At 36.8% G+C, this 15,230-nt stretch overlaps 1 protein-coding gene across 16 annotated transcripts in view; it reads right to left on the bottom strand.

The window, feature by feature from the left end:
• The window catches only part of ZBTB20 (zinc finger and BTB domain containing 20), an 805,287-nt gene that overhangs the window by 566,066 nt on the left and 223,991 nt on the right, over positions 1-15,230 (bottom strand). For 15 of the 16 annotated variants that reach the window (XM_059391916.1, XM_059391918.1, XM_059391915.1 and 12 more), the window contains one exon: positions 3,156-3,201. The gene's annotated coding sequence lies outside the window, so the exon portion shown is untranslated. Of the gene's footprint in view, positions 1-3,155; positions 3,202-12,026; positions 12,045-15,230 lie in introns of those variants that run through there. The other variant, XM_059391928.1, reaches the window with a different exon arrangement.

Below are 15,230 nucleotides of genomic sequence, written 5' to 3'. Positions count from 1 at the left end.
AAAGATTAGATAAGTTGATTGGGTCTATACTCATAAGTGGCGATACCAAAAAGAGCTCTATTGACATATATTTGTTTCCTGTGCTAGTCTATGTGTTTCCCCAAGGACAAGAACTTTGCTTTATTCATTTAGCTTAGCGCTGTGTCTGGCAAATAGTAGGGCTCCATTTATTGTGTAGAATAAAAAGAAGAAAAATGAAGGGGGAGAGTAGAGAGAAAGAAAGGAGAAAAAGAAAGGATATTTAGATATGCTATGTTCTTAAATGTTAATTTTCTTCCTTTATTACTTTAACCCTGAAATTACAGGAAAAAATCTACACTTATGCCAGGCATCTTAGGGCTTGGCATTTCTCATTCCTGGGGATTCTATACTATTTTTTCCGGTACAAGTCAGTGAAGCAGTTACTGTTACCTGGTTTAGTATTCTAGCTAATCAATACTCTTGCCTCATCTCTTAATTTCTGATGTTGAGACTAACAGAAGAATATAGTTTATTCTATCACACTGATGTTCTGGGAAAAAAGAATGCCCTTAATGCTGGCCTCTTAACGCACTGATATAAACTAAGGTGAAAGAAGAACTGTTCCCAGAAGAAACGTACTTCCAGGCCTAAAGACATCCATGAATAACATTAACTAGTGGTATCAAAATTTGAGAACCCTAAACAAAATGTTTTGATGCACTAGACACTGTCCCTTTCTGCAGCCTCTGCTATTGTCATGTGACCGCCAAATGCAGCACAAAACGGATCTCTAGAGCGGCATCTCCAAAGCGGGTCTTAGCTACCCTATGTTGACTTTACCTCTCTAGTTGGCTTCATCCCTACTTATTTACAGTTAGAATTGAGTGAATAACAGAAACCATAATTATAAATATGTATACAGTAAACACAGGGCCCATTACTTACGTTTAGCAAAAGCAGTTACAGATTTTTAATACAATCTGATCTTACCTGACATGAAGAAAGTTAACATACATTACAGTTTTGTGTTTTCAGTGAGGTAGAGATTGGGATAGATGGGGCAGGGGGATCCGGTGATAGAAAAATGGAGAGGGAGAGGTGAAGAGAAAGTGATTTCTCAGGAAACTGATAGCATTGAACATATTAACGCTGATTTGTTTATTCCTATGCTGCACAGTATATCTAAAGTGAGAAGTAACTTAGTCACTGAATAGCTCAGCATTGTGTGAAAAATACGTCTAAAAACTTTTCTCATGGCAAAAATAAATATAAAGCATATTGCAAATAGTGTCATGTAAAGTCCTGATTATAATGAAGATCAATTCTTACATATTCATTCCTCATTTTAAGATAGAATTTATCAGTAGTAGTCTCATCTCTGTCTATTTAGCAGTATGAGAACTAAAGGAAGTCCAAAGACCCATCCAGAATATATAACAAGTAACAAATTTCTAAGACTTTCTATTCCTCTATTTCCAATACAACTCCAGATGTTTTATTCATATACGCATTCATTCAACATTTCCTGACCACCTGCTTTGTATAAAGCACTGTATTAAAAGGCTGTGGATAGTCCTCTACTTATCTCGGTACCCGTTTCCTACTCCCAAAGAGGTTAAGTTCATATTACGGTGATTAAGAAAACAAACAAACAAATGAAAACAGCTTAAATGGAACAATATAAAGACAAGATACACTAGCTCTAAGATTTTTGTTACCAGATATTAATGGCAACTTCTTAACCTTTCATTAATATAGCATTGCTAAGGAAAATAAGGCAAGTTATTTGAAAAAGTTTTCAATATCAGGAATTTGGGACTACCAAATACATTATTTACTTAAATACTTTTTATATTAAGTTGCCATTTTTATATTGCATTTAAAGAACTTGACTTAATTGGTATAAACTAGTCTCTAGTAGCTTGTCTACGCTAAAATTGTAGATATTTGTCAGAAAGTAGGTAGAGCTATTAACATCTAAAACAGCAACACTTAGGAAAAAATACCAGGTGACCGGGATTTTGTCAAAAGTAAAGGTTCATATTCCAGACTTAAAATCTACAGCCAGATTTCAGACCCTTTCCTAGGACTACCATTAAGTAAGTTTCACTTTTCTCTTTCTCTCACTTCTACCCAACTGCAACAGACATATGCACAAATCAAGAAATCATCTTATAATATACACTTAAATTCTCTGAATATGCCCCATGTGTCCACTAATAGCCAAATGCTTTCAAATCTGTTCAGCTAAATGGATCAATAACTACATCCAGTCTCACATAGTGGGGTTGCCAACATGGTGAAACTGAGCCAAAAACAAATTGTCTCTACCAGGACAAAAATTTTTATCCACCCAATAATCCAGAGAGATCGACTTTTCCTAGGTATCCTTTAGAGAGGTTAACATGCACATTATCTACAGCAGTCAACAGCTAATAAAAAAAAAAATGTTGAGACTAGGATGAAGGGTTTGGAGAAAATAGTGGGTTTTATAATAAACCAATGTAATAGTTCAAGGTCTACATCAAATAAGAATCTTTCAAATTCAGAGTACACAAAATACGTAACAGCTAGAGCAAACTGCTAACAAGCTTCTCTGTACGCTCACTCATATGACACAGCTGCAAGAAACAATTGAGCAGGTGCAACCAAGCTTTTGAGAATTCCTGCCTGTTGCCCAGGAACCACAACACCGCACAGTTGAAATTTTAAACAGGTGCAAACATTTTTCCATTCCTCTAGTGCTTGAGACAGTACAGCAGACAGTACATCTGCAACCACTCCTTACCTAAAATCACCACAGAAAATAAACTCCAAAGGAGCAAAAAGAAGTTTGAAAATAAAACAATAATGTCAAAAACAGTGGTTTTGCTATAGTCTCTGACCCCATATCAGCAGTCACTTTAGTAATACAGTTCCATAAAACACTGTCTAATCTCTTCACCAGATGAATGCTTTGTAATTAAAATTATTCTGCCCCATCAAATCTTAGAAATGTTTATTTGGTTCTTACAATAGAATGAAATGCAAGGTATGTATAAAATGCACTCTCCTTTGAAGCTGTCAATATTTATAAGTGCTCAAAAATTAACATTTTCACATTTTGAAATCTGTAAGCAATTTTAATACACAAAACTAGTAACTTGTCAGTTAATACATAGATTTACATAACTATAAGTAATTCAAATACATACCTGTGTAGCTATGGGGCACAGACAGACGTGAAATTTATCAGGCACTCTGAAATGCAAAACAAATATATAAGTAAAAATTAGTTTTCTAAGTGGAGCCAGTATTTATGCTGAGGTAGTTTCTGCAGAGAAGTAGAAAAGACAGCAGTCCTTAAAGTGGTGAATAATTTTATATCTGTATTTTCCCCAGCAGATATTTCAGACCACCCCAAATTCATATGTGTGAATAAACACACAAAGAGTCCCTTAGCAATGTTATCAAAAGCAAGTACCAGCGAGGGACTAAGACTCACCATGGCCCCTGAAATGAAAATGCTTTCACTAGAGGACGAAGCAAACACTTAAAAATGATTTTTTTTTTTTTTTTGGTATTCTTCCAACACCATAGCCTTCCTAAAACAAATATGACTGTTACTCTTTAAAATGAAACCACTCAGATTCATCTGCACTCAGTTTGGATAGAATACTGGTAAGGAAGAAAGGTGCTTTTGTAGAGCAGTCCACAAACATGCATAAATAAATAAATAAAACCTTTGAATGTTCATTAACTTTAGGTTACAACAGCAAATAGGAGATTGTTTCTCTACAAGAGGGGAGGCTAAAGTCACACCAGATATAATGCCTCAAGACAGCCCACTTTGAGAAAACTGCTAGTGAAGTAAGTATCAATACAGAAGACTACGCAAATCGAGCTCAAAGTACACAGAGTTTACGATTAGACCCGGAACATATTTGTATGTAGGTGGAAACTGCATTGCAGCATGTGGCCTCTGGACAACTTGGACTCTTAAATATACCATAATTCTTTCTGAAAGCAAACTGAAATGTTTAATTTACGTATTTCTAAGCATGGTTAATGAAGGTAAAAAGTCAGTAGGTCTACACACTTGCCTAGAAGTGTATACAGGAAATAATCAATTTTGATGGTAAATTCAATGAAACACCATCTTCATACACTTCTGATGGGACTGTGAATTGCTAAGAAATTTTGGGAGACTATTGGGTAAGATGTATCAAGAACTTAAAGTTTTTACTCAGTGATTTTATTTCTAGGAATCTATCTTAACATGACTGAAAACCATAAATCTGAAAAGGAAAAATTATGATAGCAAAAAAAACTAAAAGCAAACTACATGTTCCAACAGTGTAAAAAGTAATTAAAGCAAAGCACATCTATGTAAAGGAATATTTTGCAACAATCCATAAGGTAACTTGTGGTACTATAATGTTATATAAACATGTAGGGTACCAACTGTATGTACATAATGAAATTGTATAGATGACGAAAAACAGAAAGAACACAAATGATTAGATCTTAGATAATTAGATTACAGATCATTTCAATTTTTGCTTTTTATTTTTGCATATAGTCTCTGCAGTAAACATTACTTTTACAATAGGAAAATATATTAGCTGGCAGGGTAAGAATAAAAGAAAAAAGTAATAGAGTGCCATATGGAAATCATAAATCTAACCTTCCTAAGTGAAATAAATTAATTCAGTCACACATAAAATCCACTAAGTATACCTACAGTGAGAAACTCATCTTCACTATTTCCTCAGAGGGGTACAGCCAGGGTCTCTTTCATCCCACTGCTTTAGAATCTACACCAGTAATTCAATAACACATTTTTAATCATCTTAGTTAAACTTCTTTAATTATGCAGAGTGAAATGATGGCACGAACAATTTAGGACTGCAAATCTGTTCAACCTATTATAGACTAATTTATTCACTAAGTCAACAATATTTAGTGAGCATATAGTACATGCAAAGTGTTGTATTGGCATTATGATATGCTAAAAGATAAAACAGACCAATCTTACCCTCATAGAGCTAACTATTTAAAAGTGCTAAAAAATATGCTCATATACCTTCCTATTAACTTTGGCTAGAAACCCAAAACTGTTCTTAAAAAATAAAGTCTTAAAAACGAAAACAAGGAATACGTATATATAGCTCACATAGAGATGTAAATACAATATAGTTTAAGGTATTTGCCATAGATAAGGTACATTTTAAAACAAGAAAATATATATCAGACTTGTTCTTTCATATTATTGCACAAAAACTGATATTTAGGTAACATTCAAGAAAGAGTCATGAGTACACGAGTGTATATCACTTATAAAATGCCCTAATAAATCCCTTTAAGTATTTAATTTTGTTTGTTATATGACCTACCTTTTGTTAACAGAGAATTATATAAAAGAGACCAGGTATGAAGGCATATCTAATCCAACCTCAGATGCCAGATGTCTAAACCTGTCTTAGATTATCTAAAGCCACACAAAACATATGCACAATTATTAACAGGCTATAGTCAATTTATTGACAACCAAAGTAGAGAGGTGGTTACTTGCTAACCTTGCCAAAGACACTGTTAGTCTTTAAGGCAAAGGAAAGGAGACAGGATTGGAGAGATGAAAGCTGAGGGGATCTCTAACAGCCAGAAGTGGTGATGGGGGTAGGTGAGACCATTTTTATCGTGTGGCTAAAATGATGCAAAATAGAGCTTCTCTTAATAGCAGTTCAGCTTCCTTTTGGCCCATAACCATATTGTAACCAGCATTGGCCCCTCTGAAGCAACACAGGATTGTTTTAATGGGGTCAACTTGCACGAGGTGGTGATAAGAACGAAGAGAAGCTAGTCATGTGAGCAATGATCTGTTGGTCTGGAGCTCAAGAGAGCTCCGCCCAGCAGCAGTTATACCAGGTAGTGCGGTAGTTAAGAGAGTAGCTTTTACCCTCAGAGAAACCTAGAATCGAATTCCAGGGCTCTCTCTTCAGTGGTGTGGTCTTGAGCAAGTAACATTTTCCCTGTCTGTAAAATGAAGATCATGTTACCTACCCTTATAGGAGTGTTGTGCCTATTGCATGTTATAGAAATGTAAAGGAACTAGCACACTGCCTGCTATAAAGTAAGCATTGTTGAAGGGAAGCTCTTAGTACTGCTCTAGTTGTTTGAGAAAAGGAGAGAATATCTGTCCCTTTAAGCTAAAGTGCTAACTTAAGCAGGAGTAAGGAGATAGAAAGATGGCTTACTCAAGATATCATTCTATATTCTACCGCTCATCCAGAGCCAGTCAGGTGCTGGATGTTCACAGAGTATCTCTGAATCAGGAAACACTGTAACAACAGTTAATAACCACAATAAGCAACTCTAACCAGCCTTTTAAAGCACCATTCCTATTATTGAAGAGCAAGACAGTAGGATCTCAGTATTATGGGCAGCAATACTGCCCATTTTTTCTGAGTGAAAAATGAGGGCTTATTTTTCATACTTTACTGAAACAATCAAGGAACAGAAAATAAGGATGAAACAAATGTAATTACTCAACAGGACCAAAACCAAGGTGTTGTGGACTCCTTAACAGTCAATCACAAGTGGCAGAAGCACCTCTTTATGTTATCTAGGGAAATCCTGAGCTCACAAATAATATAAGGTACGCAAATAGAAATACAGAGTCAGTTTTTCTCTTCTGGTTTGGAATATGTAAGTGAAGGAATAATGATGTTGTTCTGACAGTCCTTATTTCTGTTTTGAATTGGAAGACAGCACAGATCCAGAATTGTTAAATGGTATCTCCAGAATCCCATGCAGATGATATAATCCCTAGAGTGGTTTGGGTCACATGAGGGTGAAGTTGCTATCTGCACCATTCCAGATGGAGATATACTATAGAGGATTTCTGTTAAGTTCTTTCTACTTCCAGGTTGGCACAGCTGTATTCCCCAGGGGGAACTGAACAAGTCCAATTCTGTGCTGTGAACTGCAGGAAAGTTTATCTTCCCTCCATACTGGTTAGGCCTGGCTAGAGATGGAAGAAGGGGTCCTCAGTGGTACCTCGTGGGCCATTAATAAATCGAACAGCTAATTCATTTAAGGCACTGAAAATGGACTCAGCAGGTTCTGTAGGGACCAGTGACTCCATAAAAGAGCTCTGGACTTAAATTTAGACCACAAACTACTTCCCCAGTGACCAAGTGAACATCCTTAGGAACATTTTAAGTGCTTTACATATTAAGTTTGACCTATTTTGAGAAAAGAAACTTTGTAAACCAAAATATTTTAATTTTATTTCATATATGTTTACTTCTGCGCCGACTACTGAGCAGAGCTGAAAGCTCTATTACTACAATATTGTTATTATTCAATGTTGAATTTAATCATCAATAAAGCCAATTTCTTTATTTTAATTGGGGTTCCCTAATTTCTGTGGTTTTATCTGAAACAGAAAGCCTATGAAGGGTAAGATGAATTATAATTTTAAAAGTATACTTGAAAAAACTAGTTAATTATGCTTATTTTCGTAAATTACTAAGCTAGATTTAGCCCTTCACACTTAAATCTTTCTTCCTATTAGAAAGAGGAAGTATGAGAAGCATCATTTATCTATGTATCAACCCTGTGAACTGGAAATAGATAAAGGGCAATAAGGAAGGAAAAGGAAATCATACGATAAATACTCGTTAGGCCAAGAGCACAGTTTGTCTGTCTATACCTTAGGTCAGACTGGCTATAATAATCCACTACAACTGAGCTTATAAAAAAAAAAAAAATGCTAGGTTTGAATTTTCTAGTATTAATGGCTACCACTTAAACTGAAACAATTTAATATCAATTTTTATGTATAAACATGATTAATTTGAACTCTCATACAGAAATCTGATCTATAATATGCTGCAAATAACTCTATTCTACAATCCACACTTCACAGTACATTAAAGAGAAAATAGTTTTATTAAATAAATGATATTTTAGGGGTGCCTGGGTGGCTCAGTGGGTTAAAGCCTCTGCCTTGGGCTCAGGTCATGGCCCTGGGGTCCTGGGATTGAGTCCCGCATCGCCTGGGATCGAGCCCTGCATCGGGCTCTCTGCTTAGCAGGGAGCCTGCTTCCTCTATTCTCTCTCTCTCAGCCTGCCTCTCTGCCTACTTGTGATCTCTGTCAAATAAAATCCTTTAAAAAATAAAAAAAAAATTGATATTTTAAAAACTTTAATTCTTATATCAAAATTTAAGAGCGAGTCAAGAAAATGAATCAAACTAGAATTTAGATAAACATTAAGAATTATACCCTCATATATAAGTTGAAATAATGATACTGGAAAGGATTTATTCTCAGGTAATGTGAAAGTTCTACTGACCTGCATGTACACATCCCTGGGGTATTAATTTAGATATTTTCCTCCCCCAGCATCTGATGTCCTGTCCTTAATCTTAGCATAATAATAGTAACACTGGATTGTAATTGTCTTTTACATAAAACTATAGGCATGTCCATGAGGGTTTTGTCTTATTCACTTTTACATCTCTAGTCCTTAGCACAATACCTAAAAAAGTAGTAGGTATGGCTTACATACCGGTTAAAGAAATGTTGAGTGAATTGTGTTACCATCTATCCCTGAAGATTAAAGAAATTCATACTGCATTAAAAAAAATAAGGAATTCCATTCCTAAACAAATTACTTTTCAATATTTAAAGAACTGGCTTTCTGAACCTCTTCTTTTACTTTCCATCCTACTCTTCCTCTTAATCAGTACAAAACCAAATGGTGAGAGTCCTAGTCTCAAATGTTTACAACAGATTAAAAAGCCTTGTTGGTTTGGCCCCATGGTGAACAGGGGTGAGTGCTCCAAATCCCTTTTGTTAACAGACACCTCATATGGTATGATAGAAGGTGAGTCAGAGTTCCCTGAAAGAGTTCTGCAGTCCCCAACCCATTGTGGGGTTCTTCTACTCTTCCTGAGGGGCCAACTCATGACAGATCTCACCATTATCTTATTCTTTCATAGCATTTATGACAGTTTTAATTACTCATGTGGTTATTAGTTTATGTGCTTATTCTCTTTCACCCCACTAGGTTGTACACTCCACAGAGGCCACATTATTTTGACTGGCACTCGATATCTAGGGTCTAGTTTAGTGCCTGACACACAATAAACACTCAGTTACTATTAGATGCATAAGTATGAGGTTTGGAGCAGCAGTTTTCAATCATAATAGACTGTAAAATTAGGTAGGTAAAAGCAACCCCTATCATTATTTTTTTCTACATTCCAACTCTGTCTACCACCTGGAAACCTCCGTACTGTAAGAATGCTTTTTTTTTTTTTAAGATTTTATTTATTTATTTATTTGTCAGAGAGAGAGAGAGGAGCGAGAGTGAGCACAAGCAGACAGAGTGGCAGGCAGAGGCAGAAGGAGAAGCAGGCTCCTGGCCGAGCAAGGAGCCCGATGCGGGACTCGATCCCAGGACGCTGGGATCATGACCCGAGCCGAAGGCAGGCGCTTAACCAGCTGAGCCACCCAGGCGTCCCTGTAAGAATGCTTTTATTATAAATCCCATTCAATCAATGGCAGATCAGGAAAGCCTGAAAGGCAATTCCAGGTAGGCTGAAGGTGGAATATCTAGGAGAAGCAATGGAATTATAATGAGAACAGCAACCACTTCCAATTAGAAGTTTGGGGTTTGAATTTCAGCTTACAAAGCGTGTATCCTAGGGGAACTTACATAATCTCCCTAATACTCAGTTTCATATTATTTAAAATGGGGGGATTTTATCTAACACAGAGTTTTTAATGGCAATTGAATGAGATTATATATGTGAAAAGCAGCTGGTAGTATAATTTATGGCACTTAAGAAAAGGGGTTCATTACAAATTAGTTCTTTTGCATTGGCCAGCCAGTCTGCAGCAAGACAGAGAGATGATTTGACTAAAAGCCCAGGAACAGACATTTTAGATAGAGAAAAATGGAAGAAACAAGAGGTCAAAGGAAGGAAAAAAAGTAGGTGCTGGGGACTGTAACTAAAATAAATAAATAAATAAATAAAATGGAGTAATAGGACTATAATAACAATTAGAAATGGAAAAGACTTTAACATGATAGAAAAATTGCCAAGAAATCTATTAGCTTTTTCCTTGGGTGACACAGCCTTCCCAACATATAAATAAAATAATTGCTACTATTATAGTTAGGAGAAAGATCAACTGAAATGTACATTAAACACATATTAGAGGTTTAACATTCTTCCCATGATTTCACATGCTGGAAACTCAGCCTGTGTAAATATAGCCATGAACTTTATTATTTACTATGATAAAGTAACAGCATATCCACCTGTAGGTACTACCTGCAGAATTATAAAAGGCAAATGTGTACTTGCTCTTCAGGTACAATTACAAGGCCCCAGAATGTAGAATTAGGCCCTTTCTTTGCATTCAATGGTTACCAACACTGAAGAAGAAACTTGGTATCATGAAAACTTTGTTGGAAATTCTTTTTTCACACTTCAGTCCTTTTTTTTCCTCACTGCTTTAGTCAAACTTATGTCAGCTCCCTTAGTAAAATTATTTTCTAAATCATTATCTTCCTAGTCTCTGCATGAGTGTGTGTGTGTGTGTGTGTGTGTGTTCTTTGGTTTGTTCTTACAAAAAGAAAGAGGATAAGAGGCCTTAGAGGCATTGCATACCAAAATTAACCACCATGTCTCCATACTTCTACCTCAAGAAATGCCCAGCTGGTATCAAAAAGTTCATCAAAAGAGCCCATTGGAATTTATAGCCTTTGCCCATTTGTGGTGATTAAGTGATTTTTTAAAAGTCTATGTGTTCTAAGACTGTCATCTTCATGGGGGCTGAAATTGTGTCTATTTTTCTTCTTCTTCTTTTTTTTTAAGATTATTTATTTATTTATTTAACAGAGAAGGATCGCAAGTAGGCAGAGAGGCAGGCAGAGAGAGAGCAGGGGGAAGAAGGCTCCCCGCTGCGCGGAGAGCCCAATGCAGGACCCAATCCCAGGACCCCAAGACCATGACCTGAACCAAAGGCAGAAGCCCAACTCACTGAGCCACCCAGGCACCCCTCTATTTTTATTTACCGCATCACCAATACACAGGGATAGGCACCCAATATTCAGTCACTGAATATTTAATTCATTTATTAAACAAAAATTTATTGAGTATTTACTCTGTACCAGTCATTCTTCTAGGTAGTAAATATATAGGAATGAACAAAATAGATGACAATTTCTGACTTCATGGAGATTATATTTTTGTGTGGCAAGTGACAATAAGCAAGAGAAATAACTGAAATACATAGAATAATAGACAATGGTCCACACTAGGGAAGTAAAATAAAGCTAGGAAGGGAGAAATAAGTCTTAATATGGGGGAGGTTGGTGTAAAATTTTAGATAGGGCAACTGGTAATGATATAATTGAAAGATCATCACATTCAGGTAAAGACCTCAAACAAATGCGGAAATGAATTAGGAAAATATTCTTAGCGAAAAGGTATTCAAACATAGGAATAGAAGTAGAAAGGCCCTCTGAGAAGAGTATGCTCTTCTGTTTCCTATAAAATATCAGGCTAGAGTCACAGAAATATTCCTTTTATTTTATTTTTTTTAAGATTTTTTATTTATTTATTTGACAGAGAGAGATGACAAGCAGGCAGAGAGGCAGGCAGAGAGAGGGGAGGAAGCAGGCTCCCTGCTGAGCAGAGAGCCCGATGCGGGACTCGATCCCAGGACCCTGGGATCATGACCTGAGCCGAAGGCAGCGGCTTAACTCACTGAGCCACCCAGGCGCCCCAGAAATAATCCTTTTAAAACACAGAGGTGCTATATTTAAAAGAAAAAACACACAAACACATATACAAACAAAATTTTTTAAATGTTTGGTCTCATGAAAAGAAACTCAAATTCCAAAATGATGGAAAGAAAAAGGAATATAATTAAACATATTATTACAAAGATACCACAACACCCAGGCACATTATCAAATTCAGTAATAACCAGAGGATCTTAGGGACACAAAGCGGTTTTACAGTAACTGCGATGACAGAGAAAGGCAACCAAGTAATATACCTGTAGTACATAGAAGAAGCAAATCTTCTCTGCTAGGACACCTTCCACAACCCAGGCCATGTGGGAGTCTCACAGAAAAAGCACACTAAAATGAAGAAAAACTCACATATCAAAAATATCAAACACATGAAGAAAAGTTTTTCTATAAATAAGTCAGCAGATACAAGTGTTTTATGTCAAACATGAACATTAAGTTAGAAAATGAACAGAGCACAGTCTTAAGATCTGAAGTGATAGAATATTAATCTCAGACTTTAGTGGGGCAAATATTTAAAATGATAAGAAATTTTATTTTTTAAATGATTTTATTTATTTGACAGAGAGACAACAAGAGAGGGAACACAAGCGGGGAGGAGTGAGATGAAGAAGCAGGTTTCCCACTGATCAGGGAGTCTGCAGTGGAGTTTGATTACAGGACCCTGGGATCATGATGTGAGCTGAAGACAGATGCTTAACAACTGAGCCACCCAGGTGCCCCTAAAATATAAGAAATTTTAAAAGAAAAAGGAAAAAATTAAGGAGAAAAAAACATGAAGAACTCAGATTTGATTAAAAAAGGAAGACATCCATATAATTGAATTTTTATTAAAATTAATATTTGAAATGAGGTTATATCACATTAGATGCAGCTAAAAGAAGCATTACTGAACTGAAAGATAATTCCAAGGAATTTACACAGAATAAAAAGATGAAAAACATAAAAAAGAGATTAAGGGATATAAAAGAACAAGAAGATCTGACGTGTCTAAAAAAGTATTTGAGAATGAGGGCAGTTTGGATTTTAAAAAGTCCTTTTACATGCTGTTTATGAGAGACTTAGCTAATATATGAGAGAGAATGAAACTACAAGAATAACAAAAAGTAAGGTAGGCATATCACTGTTTAATAAACTAGATTCTAAGTAAAAACATTATTAAATAATAAAGACGATCATTACATAATGAAAGTGAAGTAATTCATAAATAAGATAGAGAAAACTGTCTAAGAATCTAACAGCATAGATCTAAAATATGTAAAACAAAGCAAAATTCTCAATCATAATAGAAAACTTGGTCATATTTCTATCATTAATTGCAAGACTAAGCAGCTCAAAAAATAATGCTAATTTAATAGGGCAGATCTAATTAAGAAATGTAAAGCCCTCCACCTAAGAATTAAAAGATATACATGCCTTCCAAACACACATGAAAAATGTACAATAACTGTCCCTAAATCAAGCCACAAAGTAAGTCTCAACACATTCTAAAGAATTAAAATCATTATATTATCTTCTCAAAGCATAAATTCAGACTTTAATAACAAAACCATTTTATGCCCCCTAAATATCACCAATTAAGTGGGATCTTTTTTAATTTTTTATTTTTTATAAACATATATTTTTATCCCCAGGGGTACAGGTCTGTGAATCACCAGGTTTACACACTTCACAGCACTCACCAAAGCACATACCCTCCCCAATGTCCATAGCCCCACCCCCCTTCTCCCAAACCCCCTCCCCCCAGCAACCCTCAGTTTGTTTTGTGAGATTAAGAGTCACTTATGGTTTGTCTCCCTCCCAATCCCATCTTGTTTCATTGATTCTTCTCCTAACCACTTAAGCCCCCATGTTGCATCACCACTTCCTCATATCAGGGAGATCATATGATAGTTGTCTTTCTCTGCTTGACTTATTTCGCTAAGCATGATACCCTCTAGTTCCATCCATGTTGTCACAAATGGCAAGATTTCATTTCTTTTGATGGCTGCATAGTATTCCATTGTGTATATATACCACATCTTCTTTATCCATTCATCTGTTGATGTACATTTAGGTTCTTTCCATAGTTTGGCTATTGTGAACATTGCTACTATAAACATTCGGGTACATGTGCCCCTCTGGATCACTACGTTTGTATCTTTAGGGTAAATACCCAGTAGTACAATTGCTGGATCATAGGGCAGTTCTATTTTCAACATTTTGAGGAACCTCCATGCTGTTTTCCAGTGTGGTTGCACCAGCTTGCATTCCCACCAACAGTGTAGGAGGGTTCAAGTGGGATCATTTCTTAAATTAAAGTTTCACATAAGTCATAGGTCAGAGAATAATGAAAATTTAAAAATTATAGAAAATATGTAGAACTTAATGAAAATGAACACAACATATAGCAAAACTCAAGGGATGCAAAGCAAAGGAAATGCACAGCTTTAGATTTTAATGTTAAAAAGAAAGGAAAATGCATAGCTTTAGATCTTTATATTAAAAAGAAAAAAACTAAAAATTATCAAATTAGAAAAGGTACAATAATAAAGCAAAATAAAAAATAAGAAAACAGGGGAGGAGGAGTCAAGATTGTGGAGAAGTAGCAGGCTGAGACTACTTCAGCTAGCCGGAGATCAGCTAGATAGCTTATCTAAAGATTGCAAACACCTGAAAATCCATTGGCAGATCGAAGAGAAGAAGAACAGCAATTCTGGAAACAGAAAAACAACCACTATCTGAAAGATAGGACCGGGGGAGAAGTGAATCCAAAGCGACAGAAAGATATGCCCCGGGGGGAGGGGCCGGCTCCCGGCAAGCGACGGAGCAACGGTGCACAAAATCAGGACTTTTAAAAGTCTGTTCCGCTGAGGGACATCGCTCCAGAGGCTAAACCGGGGCGAAGCCACGCAGGGTCAGCGTGGCCTCAGGTCCCGCAGGGTCACAGAAGGATCGGGGGTGTCTGAGTGTCGCAGAGCTTGCGGGTATTGGAACGGGAAAGCCGGTTACAGAGACAGAGCCGACAGTAAGCTCACAGCTCAGTGTTACCTTGAACCGGCTGCAGGCTTGGTGAGCTCGGAGTGGGGCCGGAGGTCAGGCAGATGGGAGTAACTGGGCGCTGTTCTCTGAGGGCGCACTGAGGAGTGGGGCCCTGGTCTCGGCTCCTCCGGGCTGGAGACCAGGAGGCCGCCATTTTTATTCCCTTACTCCGGAACTCTACGAAAAGCACTCAGGGAACAAAAGCTCCTGAAAGCAAACCCGAGCGGATTACTCACCCTGGCTCCTGGTAAGGGCAGTGCAATTCCACCTGGGACAAAGACACTTGAGAATCACTACAACAGGCCCCTCCCCAGAAGATCAACAAGAAATCCAGCGGAGACCAAGTTCACCTACCAAGGAGTGCGGTTTCAATACCAAGGAGAGCAGCAGAATTCCAGAGGAGGAGAAAGCAAAGCACGGAACTCATA

This window comes from Mustela nigripes, chromosome 2, assembly GCF_022355385.1.
Source record: "Mustela nigripes isolate SB6536 chromosome 2, MUSNIG.SB6536, whole genome shotgun sequence".
NCBI lineage: Eukaryota > Metazoa > Chordata > Mammalia > Carnivora > Mustelidae > Mustela > Mustela nigripes.
Note: the sequence above shows the minus strand (reverse complement) of the source record. Positions and strands in the feature narration are given on the sequence as shown.